Raw genomic sequence first — 14,487 nt, forward strand, 5'->3', positions numbered from 1 at the left:
TAATTTAATATGGGTGAAGAGCGACGCGGTTCGTAGAGGTGCCACCACCTCTCATGTAGCTTCCAAAGTTTCGTACATCACGGGAGCTTGCGAATCGCTGACCCGACGGCGTCGTCGCGGGATTTCAATTAATCCCCTTGCACCTTCCTCCCCGCGGAAAGCAATCGTGCTATCCCTTTGCCCTCATTGATCCATCCTTAACCTCCCATTCATTCGTCCCGTCTGTTACTCCACCCAGTCGCGGAGTTACAACTCGGTTATCTGAATCGCCCGTACGGTCTTAATTTGAGCCTTTGAGTCACCACCGGCCGGCATCTAATTGAGAAAATTCGACGCGTAGCTCAAACGTAATCATCGTATGCGCTTCCGACGCGCAATAAACGATGTTTCTTCGTAAACCGTTTAAAAAGAAGATTTACCTTGCGAGGAGAGCTACCGTTCTCCGGTCGGGAAGGCCTGTAAACGCGCCCTTCTTTCATCGCGTTTCCCTCACACCCTTTCCTCCCTCTCTTATACCGGATCAAATAATGCAAGTAAATGGATTATATACGAGGGGGGAAGGGGTGAGGGAGAGAGAGAGAGGAGGTATTTTTTATATCGGTCGTTCGACGACGTTATTTTCGCGCGATGCACTACCGCCCCCGCGTCCCGCTCTTCCACGCTTCGCATCGCAGATTCTTTCTTTTCCTTTCGCTCTCTTTTCCGCGAAAATACGTCTTCGTTTACGCGACCGTAACTTTTTAATGGTCGCTCGGCGAGTGGTTGTGCGTTATTCGGCGCGCCGGATTTTAACGGGGTTGCATAGGCGCTGCGTTGCGATGCCGCGAATGTGCGTTTGCGTAAAGACCCGTTTACATAGGACGCAACACGCCAGACGCAGCTCGCAGGCCGGTATTCATAGTCAGTTCTTATATTTAAGATAGTCTTAAGCACAATCTTAAGATGTCGTAAACCAATCACAGAGCCGTATTAGCATCTTAAGTCTTAAATTAGGTCTTAAATATAAGAACTGACTATGAATACCGGCCTGCGAGCTGCGTCTGGCGTGTTGCGTCCTATGTAGACGGGCCTTAAGGTGTACCGAGTACGAGGACGATACTGGCAAATCGAGGCTAATAGGTGACTCGGCCGGGAATACTTCAAGAGGGATTATCAGCCGATGACATAATGCGCCGTTCGACGATCGGACGAGACGATTATGTTCTTCGTCGATAATGGATATCGTGTAAAGCGGGTGTTTCTATTTACGCGCGTTAAGATGTTCTATACAGGGTATCTCAATATAGTTATCTATTTCTCTCGATGTATCACATTTATTAGAAAAATACAATTTATGATATTGTGTTTTTTACTATATGTTTTTTATGCTAAACTTTAAAATAATAAGTGAACTTAAAAAGTCTTTTTTCGTCTAAATTTCGCTTAAGCGTTAATCCGATTTAAGCATAATAACGTGTAATCTTCGTATTTATAGTTTAATTGTGTTTTATTTAATTAATATTTCTAATAAGCACTTATTCGAAAGACTATAAGAAGATTTAAACAGTTATGCTTCTTTAAAAGTAGAAATATACTTTTACGCAGCTGTGGTAGATTTAACACGACAGCTAAATTATACATTCTACTTTTTCGTAACAAATCGTCATAAACTTTTTTAACATTAACGAGCGCGATATATCGCGAAAAGCTGAGCGTCGCGCTGCAGAAAAAAAACGAAATATAGGTACATAAAGACTAGAAATAATTAACATCGCCATCAAAGGAGAAAGGGAGAAAGAGACGGAGAGATCGAGCACCGCAAATTGAAATTTGCGTGCGATTGAATTCGCGCGCGCGAGCGCGGGCACATATCCAGATCGGATTTTTCATCAATTCGCGACACGTATGTATATCCAACGGCCGGTTCTACGATCGATGCCTATTAATACCCGACACTGATCCGACCTTCTGGTTGCTAGAACGACGTCGTGCATGTTTGGCGATCGATTATTGATTTTATCATGCGGCGGTAATGACAAGCGCCGGACAGACGGCGACGCCTTGTTGCGAATGGCCCTGGGTACGCAAACGACCGCGAATGTTCGACGATCCGCGTATAACGGGCACATAATGCTCGCGCTCATTCGTCGCGCTCGTCGCGTCCATCTTCCACCCGGATTTAGAGGAGCGCGATCCCTCGCCGATAGCACTCCATCATCGTCCTCCGCGATATAAATGACCATTGCACGCGATTGTCGAATTATGATCGTTCGCGCGTCGAGAGACGCGAATATACAACGTGCGATAAAACAACGCGCCGCTCCTCCCACCTATTTTAAGACTGAAAGTTAGTTAATCGCTCGACGAGAAATTTCCCGAGTGACGACGATCCTTTCACGCGAATCATCTAACAACGACGTGAATGTCGCGAGTAGTAAAGAGAGAGAGAGAGAGAGAGAGAGAGAGAAAGATAGGCGGGAATAAATAACACGATCGGGACGGGGAGGAGCACGTCATTATATTCATTAGAGCTCGTCCGAGCAGATAAAAGTTACCGGATATAATGGTGCTCCACGTTATTAATGATCCCCGGTAATCTCTCCGCCTCTTTTCTATCCTTTTCTCCTCCCTCGGCCGCGTAGATACCTAACGCCCACGACCGAACTTCCTCTCGTACATTCGCAGCCCCGAATTTGTTTGAAACCCCATCCTGCGCCAGCATTAAGGTCCGCTCGATTCATTCGGGCTATTATCCTTAACTACATTCCAGCGGCCACACGAGCCACCGTTTCCCGGGATTGTTTCAACTCTGATATTTTCCAGATATCTCTTTGCACAAGGGAAAAAAAGAACAGAATTTACTTCAACGTTTATTGTATGAGATACGAGCTTATCTATAACTCTAACTGTTTTAAGATAGATTTCAGCAACGGTATATTGTAACTTCCGCATTTATTTTTGTATTCTATAGTAGTATTATGCGAAATGTAATATTTATAGAAATTTGGAGAAAAATTGCTGAAGAAAAATCAAATTTATCTTTTAAGACGATTAAAACAATGTTACTGCAGACTTCATTAATATATGCTTCTTGGCACGTATTATTCTTATTTGCCTTAAGAAAGTTAATTTATAAAAGAAAAAAATCGTCTATCTTTTTCCTCGTTTTTATCATTTTTATTCATGCAACGTTGGTATTGCTCGATAATCCGTTTCGTTCTCATATTGCTCGGATGACGGCGGGAGGAAGGGTACCGTCGAAGGGGAACGTAAGTCGTGATAGGATAACACGATGCTAATTAAGAAACATAGCAACGAGCCGCTTCTTCACGATCGTTCTCATTCCGCATCTGCCTCACGTTTCGTATTGCTCCTAGAGAGTTTTGAATATCTTCGTTATTCAGACACTTCGTTCTGGTCCCATCCGGCGGCAGCAGTCCAAGACGAATGATCTTCGTTCTTATTCTACGGACCGATCGCGCCGTCCATTGCGTGCACATCATTAGCATAATCACGCATCTTTGTAAAGTTGGCGAGAGTCTCCCAGGTAACGATCGACAGCTGTAGATAAATGGCCTTTCTCGAGATCTCCGTTCGTTTCGAACGGCCTATATATGCCTCTAGCGGCGCCATTGTACCGACGAATGGGCGTCGTAAAGAGTTTAACAACGCCGCGTCGAGAAGAGAAAGTTTCCCTTAAGACCCTTACGGAATCGTTAACCGCGCGTATTTTAGAGCAGTTGTAAAGACGGCGGCGGAGGGATGGCTGGCGGAATTGGAATCAGCCTTCATTATGATCGGTGCTTCATATCAGACTCACCTATAACTTGCCACTTATGTCATCCAACAATAAGGGTCGACGCGTTAATCTTGTAATTACAATAACATTCGATAAAACGTTATTGCAATGCACAAAGATAGTTGCAATATTTTTTTTAAATTGAATGTTGTATTCGAATAGTGGTATCCATTGCTTATTTACCGTGGAAAATATTTTTAGGATGTATGGAAGGATGAGGAGAAGCGGTATATTTATCTCGCAATGAAATAAAGAGAGAAGAATATTTTTTCGATACCTTTCGACACAGCTTTTTCTCTTACACGCTAAAATGGTTATATATACAGATAATGATTACAGATACGTAAAATTACTGACTTTATAGTATACTACAATAATAGAAGGTTTGCGTACAAGATATGAAATAAAAAATATAATGTATGAAAGATAAAGTATAAAATATAATAAAGAGCTCGCGAACTCTCGATGTAAAAACGCTCGTGGAATACGTGGACGACTATCGTTTCCGATACTTGGCGCGAACTATGGCGTTGAAATCCGTTTAGAGTTAGAAAACTTCGTTCGCCTTCTCGCTTCGCAACGTCGCCCGGAAGTGCTGGCGCGTTCGGCCGGCGAAAGAACAGAGGCTTTCCGGGAAAACGAATATTTATCCGAATGGATGGACGCGAGCGAGGATCGTAACTACTGTGGAGCTGTCCTCCGTAGATAACTCCGAGACTAGGCACCCAGCGGCAGTCGCGGGCACAGACACATTCGTATTACTTAGCTCGGCGATAAACTCACCCCCGAGACCTGTAAACCCCTAACTCCCACCCGATGGCCCAACCTGCATTTTCGCCGGCATTAAACTGCCTGATTTGTCGACTCGAGTACAGACTTCCGGAGTTGGCCCCTATTATCCTCTCGGTCCATCGAGACCCGGGAAGGTGAGTCTACGTATACATATACATGTTATGTGATAAACGAGCAATTCTCTTCAATATATAATTTACATTAAGATGATTTCTCTCTTAAAATAGTCTAACAAACGAAAATTATTATTTCGTTAATTTATTAATCATAACGATAATAACTTTCTCACTCATTCGTGAAATATAAAATTGGATGTGTCGCGCGAATCGATAATGGAATAAATATTCAGACTAAACTCTCTGTCGACTTTACAACGATACATATATAAGTGATCATTAATCGGCGGATTTACATTGCGCGCGAAGCATTATACGTCAGAATTATCCACGATACATTCAGCGCGAACATGTTCGGTTCACATTAGCGGCCCTTCGTCAAGCGTCGAATGGTCATTATATTGAATAGGCCCCGTATATTCGTTTCGCGATTTAATTGGATCAACGGAGAGATTCGCGGATTCTCTCTTCCGCTGCGGTATTTCCGAGATCGTTTCCGTGCGCGCGCGGTCGTTATATTCTCGCGCCATCCCTTTCCTTTTTAATAACGAAACGTATGAACATATGCCCATAACAAAAAATACGCGCGTCGGTTCCCGGAGTTGGACGCGCTGAAAGCGCACTTCTGAACATAGGGTCGATGGTCGCTGGACGTTGCAGCGAATTACGAGCTGGCATTTCATCAATTTACGAAAAAAATCCGATTTGCGTCACGCGTGACGTGACGCTGTGCGTCGATAGACAAAGAGAGAGAGAGAGAGAGAGAGAGAGAGTAGGCGGTGGAGTGCTCGATTGTAAATAACTGCTGCAGATTGCCAGCCATCGTCAGAATGTTAACCGATCAATGCTGCGTATCTTCCGCGAAACTATATACGCGTATCGGGATGAAAGATTGCTAAGTGCGTACGAAATAAATCAGAATTCGAGAAAAAAGACTCTCATTATTGAATAAAATTATCGAATAGATGTGTGTTTCTTATTACACTTTTCTTACGTTTATTATTCCGATAAAAAATGACAGATATATATATGTCAAAACATATATTATATTTCATATTGATCGAATTCTGATTTAGGCGTCCTTAATACGCCATTCGCAAATTATCGAGCAGCGAGCCGTTGCGGTGTATACTCACCTTAATTAATAACCACTGTTTGATAGTTACTGTTTTCCGTTATATGCCGTATCCATTACCTATAATATAAACATGAAATGCTAGGCATTAAACGGAGTATTACGGTAAAGTATTATAATTAATTAGTATAAGAAATTGATCTCCCCCCTCACCGGGATATATATATATATATATATATATATATATATATATATGTACAGATTATTAAAAGAACCATTCAATATTTATATGGTAGATGAAAGATACCATACTGAGTAAAAAAATCTTAATAAACATAGTCGAAAGCTCGACTGTTTCTGAGATATAAACATTTTTGTATGTTAGCATCATGATTGACTTACTCGCTTCTACGTGTCGCACGTGTCTCTACGATGTTTACCTGAGTGTTTATAAACCGCGTTCTGAATATACTCATTCAATTTCCATACATACTTCATAACAAAAGATTTCACCGGCAATCAGTCAGTTATCATCAATCGGCGATTGCGGATCTTCGCGGTGAGGATTATTCGGTGATTACACAGTGATTTTAAAACAAGTATATAATAAAATATGACTGAATTACACATTTTGACAGTTTTATTTTATATTCGTATATAATATATATGCGATTTTGATGGTCAGACGTCAGCTTTGGATGTGTGTTGACTCGATCGATTTTAATAAGAATCGAGATTGCGAGGAAAGTAGATACTGCTGCAATAGACGGATTATGAGATGCTTCGTGGCCGCGTGATGTACGAGACGTCCGTTAGGTGAACGCATACACGCCCGCAGGATTCCGGGCGATATACGTCGGTTCATTACAGGAACGGTGCGCGCGACGCTAATGTGACATCAATTATGCGCCAATAACATAACAATACATAACACGTCGCATTGCTTGCATAACAATGCACCGTGACCTCCCCTTACCCTTTCCTGCTTCACCCGCCCCCGGTCCCGGTGCCCTACGATTGGTACCCGTATATCCTTCTATTGTGCATCGTGTACGGCCGATTGCCGCGCGTAATACGCCGTGTAATTCTGTCGTCGCGTTATTACATTAACGTCGGGTCGCCGTGGCGAGTTTTCGACTACGACGGTCCGATGTCCGATCCCGCTCGCTAAATTATACAACGCGTCCCGATCGGCAAGGTCGTGCATTATTCCACGTTAAATGCGTCGCTCTTGCACGACCGTTCGAAATAGCCAATTCATCGTTGCATTTGAATGAGAGTGGGAGCGAAATTGTAGTCCACATGTCACTAAAAAAGGTAACGTAATTTTTGTGCCACAGGATAAATTGATAGATGGGCAAGCTATAGGTGTACATATCGGTATTATTCATACGTGACTCGAAGACGCAAGCCGTGGGATTATTGTCTTATTAGCATTTTGTAAAAATAATAATTTTTTTTAGTGTCTTTTTTTTTTTTTTTAGAAACGAAAAAAGTAAACTTGGAGACCGATTGAAAACTATCGTCAAAATGCAATTGTCGATCGCGGCGCGATGCAAGTGTCCCCGAGATAGCGATCAATAGGAAATTGTTTTTCCGTTGTTCGGCTGATCGCTTATCGGCTGATCAGTGCGCGGATGATTAAATTAAAATGGTTAATCCGCGATATAGCGATAATAAAGTGGGTGAATATCGAGGCATAACATGCATGATTGCGTGATTTTGCATCATTAATACTATATTTATTGTTGTCGCAGTAAGTGCTCGTTGAAGAAAGCATCGTAATTATTCAACCCTTCTAAAATTTGCACCATGTAAATCAATACAATATACACATGATATTTAATAGCCAATAGATTGTTCGTTACTTAAAATTGCGTATTATATTAATTTTTATATTTTAATGGACATAAAAAAATTGATAATATATCTTCAAAAATATTTTTTTTATAAATTTTCGGAAAATTATTCTTTTAGTATCTTGTTTTAAGTAGCAATAATTTTTATTTTTCAGATTCGCTGGATGCATACAGATATGAGGTAAGAAAAGATCTACTTCAGATTTTTCACGTACATTGTTTCTTGATTTATTTATCCAAGTAGCCCATTAATTATATTGTATATTGCGCTAAGATCAGGCAAATTTTCACATTGCCTTTACTAATAATTCGTTGCTTTGTTGGGAATTATCGGCGAGTTGTGGATTGTTAGTTTCCCGCGATTGTAACGATGTCTACGATCCGATAATCCGCTCGTAGCTGCTATATGCACGCGAGATCATTCATTATGTAGAATCTGTCAAATGGCCCCGACCGCGAAGCTGCTAAAAGGACCGAGGTATGAACGAGGCGCAGGGCGTATTCGTTCCTGTCGAGTTTGCGTTACGCTCGCGTTTGCGGTGGCTCGGCGTTGCGGTCGCGATTCGATGCCCATTCAGCAGTTCGGTTTCGGTTTGCTTTGGAAATGACCCACTCTAAACGAAATCCCTCGAACCGGAAAGGCAAACCGTCGCGTCGCTCCCGGGCCGAGTTCGCGAGCGGCAGTGAGCCGCGTATTTTTTTCGTGCCGCTCCGATTACGGGATGAAACTGAAACCGAGTATTCTTGCACGGAATTGCGTTGGCGAAATCGCTGCCCAAATTGTTATCGTCGTCGCGCACAAACGAACATCCGTGTCGCACGTTAAGCGTGACGAAAACATCTCGCGACGATCGACGGGAAACAAATCTAGCGTAGCGTTGTTCGCGTTCTATTCGCGATTGTGTACGCGATCGAAAAACTATTCATATAATCCAGAGATTTATTCTTGTTAGAATGAATAAAATTGAAGAAATTAGAGTACAAATATTTATATATTGGATTATATTCGTCTAACGAATACGCGCGAAAATTTATTTTCATTTTCAATTATTTTTAGACATTGTTAACATATTTAAACGGAAAAGTTCGTTTTAGTGGTATATTTTAATCAGTCTTAAAATTTTTTTTTCTATTTCTGATAATTTTTTTTTTTTTTTTTTATAATATTGAGGGATTATTATTTGCAATACTTTTGACACGGATATATATCTATCCAACAAATCTTCTCGGTAACATTTTATGCTGCATGGAAGATAAATGCTGTATTGCACGAACGAAAAAGAGTGTGTACTGAAGTAATAGATCGCAGCTTTTACGTAGATGAAGGAATACAGAAGTCGAGCGTAACGAGAAATCGGTGTATCGCTTAGCGCATGTACGCACGAGCGAGTAAACGAGCGAACTCTATGGCGAGCGAAGAATCGAAGTAGATGGGAAAGGCGAGCGGATACAGAGAGGAAACGTAGCCGTGCAAGGGGTAAAGGGGCGAGCAGGGTTGCACAAGAGCGAGGGTTGTTATTGCACCATCGCTCGAAACCGTACGACAGAACCACGAGCGGGCCCGCGCCACCGCTCTTTTCGGCCTTGATGCAGGTCCCTCAATAACGAAAATCTATACGGTTTCATTTGTCTGCCAGGCACGACTCTATTTGCGAATCGTCGAGGAGCTCGGGAAAAACAGGGCGCGCACTGCGGGCGAAATCGGTAATCGGGACGGACGAAAGCCTGAAAATAAAATTTCGTGCCGCGATAAAAAATTCCCGACTAACTTTGCCGGCACCTACCGCGTGAAGCCAAAATATCTACAGTTTTACAATGCGATCCCCAATCAATAGGGTAAAACGGCGTGTATAAATTTTTGGAAAATCGTATTTTCAGTCCGTGTGTATGTACGCATAACGCAGTGCATAGTTCGAGATATTTTTGTTGCAATAAATTGCTATATACGTCGCAGAGTATATTTCGACAACTGCGATAGAAACACGATAACATTCGTATTAAATGCGCGTTCAAATACAAGGTAGAATTTATGTGGAAAAATATGGCTGTTGCTTGAAAAAAACGGTATATCGTAATAAAGCATTGTGTGGAATAAAATATATTTTTTTTTTTTTTTCATTTTCGAATGTGGAATATTTCATAATTTTCATAGTCGTAATACTTTTTGCCTCTTTTTTTTTCGATCATATGCTTTAACGGCGAAATTATTGAATAACAATCGCTCGATGATTTTTTAATGCCGGATAGTTCCTTTTTTTTTTCGGCGAGAGCGCGTGATCGGGTTAAACGCGCAATCGTGCTACAATCGAATCGTTAGCCCGGCCGTTAATGAACACCAACTGACGTCGCTCGTATTTTATTTAATAGCCGAAATGGCAGGCGCTGCAGGCAGTCGAATTGTGTTTTGTAACGAACAACAATGGGCGAGGCAGGGTACGAAACGGCGTATCGGACGGTAGACTCGTAATGTAGGCTTGGATTATTGGACACTGTATGCGTACAGTCGCTGTCGCGGTATAATATAAAATCGCGCCCGCGTCTCTGTAATTAATTGTAAATAATTAACGGGTTACTGTTCGCGATGACATAATAAATGTCACGATTTTAAAGCGGAACGCGCGAATGTGGTTTGCTCTTCCAAGGAAATTATACGAATTCTCCGAAAATATTGTACGTATAAATTATTAAAATTTAATACGGAGAATTTTGTCCAATTTATTCTACGATATTTCATACGGACGCCGAACAAAATGGGAAGATATTGCGTCCAACGGTATTGGATGTTTAACGGTGATCCTAATTCGATCTTTCCGTGGGAGAGGACAGATATACCCGTGTGCAAAGAAGAGAAGGGTGTATCGAAGAGTCGGCTGAATCGATAAATTTCGATTCACGTGCCGATATCGCAGTTTCTAAGTATACGGAGCGCACGTGCCGGTACACATATCGCATGCACGCACACGTAACGTCTATGCATACGTATAGCGTACACACACCAAAACGAACATAATCGCGTACATACGCACACGTTAGTTCCCTTTACTGCACTCTATTCGCTTCTATTCGGTGTTTACGGCCGAAAGCATTAACGGAGAAAGAGCGAGAGTGTATGGGTAATAGAGAGATAGAGAAGGAGAAAGAGAGAGAGAGAGAGAGAGAGAGGGGGGGGGGAGAGAAACGCATTATTGCAACTTGCCCGACCGAGCCCCGCCGCTACCCCAGCTGCCGCTGCTGTACCAGGGTGTAACAGACCTCTCCGAGCCTGGTTCCAGCACCGAACCAATAAGGTCATTTTTCTCTTGTATAATCCAGCCAACCGGCAAACCGGGAATCCCGTTTGCGCCGAGTTAACGCAGAGTTAATAGCCGGGCCCATAATGTATCGAAGCCCAGGAATATTAAGGGATTATAGCGGCGCGCACGGTCACCCCGACAAGTCAGCGAGGCCGAGGGACTTTTCGGTTCGGATTTCGTTCTACTTTCCGGATTTTTACATTGCCGACTTAAAATACTCTAACAGAAAAACGATAACGTGGAAGCGCCAAGTAGACGATCTTGATTGCTAATCGTAGCGTGCAATTGGAATTGACGATAATAATGGCTTTTTTCGCAAAATATGCAAAGTGGTGGAACGTACTTTTAAGATCATTAAAGTCGAATAAAGATTATGAGAATAGCTCATTAGAACATTGCTTGAATGAGATCTCCTTCGATCCGATATCTACAATATTTGAGAGCAAAATACGAAAAACATATTTTAATAATATTCCAATTTTAATCATTAATTTAAATTTAAAAACATCATTTTATTTTGCAAAGAAAAATATTATATCAAACGAAGAAAATCTTTCAATATACCTTTATATGATTTATAACTGATTTATTTTATCTCATAATAATAATTTTTATCTTCTTAAAAAGACAAGAGTTTAAAAAAAAAACTTAGCACCAATACATATTGTATTGTATTTTGTATCGCAAAATTATATATAAACAAAGTGTGCTTTTGTCACAAAGAGATATATTGTAATAACATTACGTGAAGATGGCCGGTAACGTTTAAAGAGCACGGGTTATACGACGGAACGAGGCGGTCTAATCCAGAAGAGAGAAGTGACCTGCCGGGCACTTGCGGTCTGGTAATGTTGTTTTAAGCGCGGCACTTACCACAGCGACAAATAATCATTAGGCAGAGTTCAGTGGCTCGCTGGAGGTTCGGGGAGCGGTGCGGGGAAGGTGAAAGCTCGTGGCCAGTAAATATCTTTCCTACCATTTTCGTCGCCGCTTACAGGCCTCTCGCCACCCACACGCGGCCAGCCTATCCGCATCCCTAAGCCAGATTATCCCCTTAGAGATCGCTGAAATATATATTTTCATCTATCACGTGTGTATTTTAGTTTGGCTATCAAATATATCGGCCAGCCCGTCACAACGAATAAATATCGCCTATAAACGCGTTTCTACGGATACTGTATTAAACGCAACGGAAAGGCGATATTTCGGTCTTCGAAAAAATCATTTGGAAATTCTACTTGGGATACTTACTCGAATCATTTGTCTCGAGAGTGGCATAAGCCAAATTTTTTGGAAACGATGCGTCTCTGAGTAAGATATCGGCGACGTACCAATTTTAGATGAACTTCCAAAACTCTCTTTACGTTATTTTTAAAAGTTTATTTTCTCTTATATTATAGCAATCTCTCCGCAAGATAAATGTAAACGCATTTCCTTCTCATTTTATTATCTACAATGAAATTTAGTAATTTATTTGCATCTATTTTTGCATGTATAATAAAATATTACAAAATTATAAGACTCTTCTTTTAAATTAGCACGTATTCACAGAAAACAAAGACGAATTCAACTAAACGTTCGATTAAACCTGATTCCTCGACGGCAGATATTGGAACACAAAAGTTTTCATTGTCAATCACGACCGTGCTCGAGAGCGAGCGACCCGATTTGACGGGAACGAAGCGCGCCGCGTTTGACGACGATGCTCGGAATAAATAATTACGTTTAATCTCCCGGAAGCGCCGTTTTCCCGTTTATAATTCACCGGCTACACGCTCGGAGAATCGCGTCAGCGATTTAGTATCATACGTGTTAACGTCGACCACCTCGTGCCGTCGGTGCCGTTCCCTGCTGCATCGGGAGCGAGAGCGGTCGTTAGATAGACAGAGAGAAAGAGAGAGAGAGAGAGAGAGAGAGAGAGAGAGAGAGAGAGAGAGAGAGAGAGAGAGAGAGAGAGAGAGAGAGAGAGAGAGAGAGAGAGAGTGGGTTGATGCACGAGGGGCGCGAGTTTTATAAACTGGAATGAATGTGCGCGAGCTCGAATGTAAACTGCGGGCTTGGGCGAGGTGGCGGGGTCAAGGGTTGGAGGTTTATCTTCCCGCAGTTGCGAAGCGATACGCCCGCCATTGAAGTTGCAGCGGCATGCGGGCTGACGGAGGGGGAGTATGTGTGCTGTAGCAGGGTGCAAGACTCGCGGGGGTGTTACAAGTCGGGATTCGGAGCAGATTATGTCACTCATCGCGCGATACGGACTGCCGCGCGCCGCAATAGTTGCATCCGTATACTCTACGACGGGGTTTCTACGACGCGCAAACTTTCCCCGCGATATTAATAAACCGGCGCGTTTCTCTCCGCGGGCTCGAAAGTTTTCGACTGACGAAGAATCGAGCGGCAATTTCAGTATAGGAGGATGCGAGCATCGTGAAACTTATAACCGCAGAGAACATAATTTCGAAACGGATGCTGGACACGAGCCCGTTCTCGCGGTTTCGTGTTCTCGCGTTCTCGTTTATTAATTTAGTATTCCGACAATAATCGTATCGATACGCTCAAAATGAGCGGGACACGGACTTTGGTAACGCGAAATCGGTGTAGGAATGAAAAACTCCGCGTAATTAGAATCCCGCTCCCTCTCCCCGCACTCCTTGCGCACTCGCGGGGATGAGAAAATTGGCATTTCTTTCCGCTATTATCCATGCTATTTGGAATTAATATACGCTACGGGGCGCGCAATTTACAATTTGCATATTACATGGAATATTATGTGACCGCTGCGACTTTTCAAGGTGCGGCGAGCGCGCGTGTGCTCGCAATTATCGAAATAATATGCAGTTCAACAATTTCGTGATCTATACAATGCGCGATATCGCGTTACGCTCTACGCTCCATACAATTACATCGAATTTAATTAAATATACACAGCGCGTGTTTCTTTGTTAGAATTAGTGCGCATGCACATCGCACGTTGCGCGATAATAACGATAGCGTAAACGAATATAAAGCCCGTATCGTTAAAATCTACGTGGAAACATTTTCGAACGGTAACACAAAAGAATTTCTCGTATATACGCTTCGCGATAATCTTCATCGAATCGTGTTTTTAAATAATGATATTATATTATTTACAAGAATATTTTAAACAAAATAATTTATCGACGAAGTAATTATTTTCATTGTATTTATCAAAATTTATACTTTACATTCTACATTGTAGAATAAAATATAAGATAATAAAGAATTTCTTTTAGTAGAATGTAAGATGCATTTTATTCTACGATAGAATGAAATATATCTTACATTTTATTAAAACAAATAATGAAAAGAATTTTAAAATAAAATGGAATGTCGCGATAATGTGTCGAAAAAAACCATCATTGTGTGCTTGATTATTATCGATTTTACGGCGCGAGTATCGATGCGCTTTATATTAACACCTCGTAAAGCGTGCGCGGGACTTAAGAGACGCAACGATCGCCGCTAAACTTGGCAAGGAAATTAAACCGATAGTCCGACGCGGACGCCGGGGCTCATTTGCATCAATTACTGACCCCCGAAGTTTCTTCTACGGCGAATT

General features: G+C 42.0%; 1 long non-coding RNA gene across 2 annotated transcripts in view; it reads left to right on the forward strand.

The window, feature by feature from the left end:
- The window catches only part of LOC138944946 (uncharacterized), a 54,305-nt gene that overhangs the window by 19,100 nt on the left and 20,718 nt on the right, over positions 1-14,487 (forward strand). For both annotated transcript variants that reach the window (XR_011448895.1, XR_011448896.1), the window contains exon 2: positions 7,776-7,801. This is a non-coding gene — a long non-coding RNA (uncharacterized lncRNA). The remainder of the gene's footprint in view (positions 1-7,775; positions 7,802-14,487) is intronic.

Source organism: Polyergus mexicanus, unplaced genomic scaffold (genome assembly GCF_030449975.1).
Source record: "Polyergus mexicanus isolate NDT 795.1 unplaced genomic scaffold, iyPolMexi1.0 SCAF_3, whole genome shotgun sequence".
NCBI classification, from domain to species: domain Eukaryota; kingdom Metazoa; phylum Arthropoda; class Insecta; order Hymenoptera; family Formicidae; genus Polyergus; species Polyergus mexicanus.